The 762-nt window shown below is 41.5% G+C and overlaps 1 non-coding gene across 1 annotated transcript; it reads right to left on the bottom strand.

The window, feature by feature from the left end:
• Positions 1-290: 290 nt before the first annotated feature.
• LOC116075565 lies at positions 291-420 on the bottom strand. The gene has a single exon (XR_004112606.1). It is a non-coding gene; the product is annotated as a small nucleolar RNA SNORA24 (small nucleolar RNA).
• Between the last annotated feature and the right edge of the window lie 342 nt (positions 421-762).

Below are 762 nucleotides of genomic sequence, written 5' to 3'. Positions count from 1 at the left end.
GCAGTGCCACTCCCTGGGGCAGGCCTACTCAACCTACCACATGAGGCTTATGAAGGACAGAATAAATTTATGAATGGACCTTAACTGCAGAATGTTCAAGTACTACAACCCAGGACTCGTGTGGGCAACCAAAAGATTTTATTTTTGTAAGAGAGCACCATCTGGTTGAAAGCTCTGTTGGTGACTGGGTGGTCCCTGAGCACTTTAATTTATGTGCAGAAGGAATAGTAGTCTGGAAGTCAGGAGGCTTGGGCTGTACTTTTAGGACCTATAATTTTTTTTACAGTGAAGAAGGTTATCTGTGTGAATCAGAACCAGACACCAATTAACTGGTGACAGCTTTGCCATAAACAGGAACGTGTTCTTCCGTGGCTATGAAGTGGGGTTGTCACAGCTGACAGGTCACAAAGATACCTGAAGTCTATTTTTTTTAAGTTATAGGTTTCTTATCAATATAACAATATAACCTATACGATCAACTGACCTTGAAACGGCTTATAGATGAAAGCATTATCATTCCGAGTGTCCCAGGCCAGCCCTGTGTTCTCTATTCCTACTCTTGGATTTTCGTTCATAATTTAAGCTCATCCTGACCAGTGGCGTGAGATTAATGGGGCTTCAATTGAGTTATTCCAAGGAAGAATGATGTATTGGCCCTTCACACAAGTTCTCTTTTAAGAGATAATTCATCCAAACAAACATCAGTCCGTAACTGTGTGTCATTTGTCACTGTCCTGGGTTGGGAAATACAATCATGAAAAC

This window comes from Mastomys coucha, unplaced genomic scaffold (assembly GCF_008632895.1).
Source record: "Mastomys coucha isolate ucsf_1 unplaced genomic scaffold, UCSF_Mcou_1 pScaffold3, whole genome shotgun sequence".
In the NCBI taxonomy this organism is placed as follows: Eukaryota; Metazoa; Chordata; class Mammalia; order Rodentia; family Muridae; genus Mastomys; species Mastomys coucha.
The sequence above is the reverse complement of the archived record's forward strand: the minus strand, read 5'-3'. Positions and strand labels throughout refer to the sequence as shown.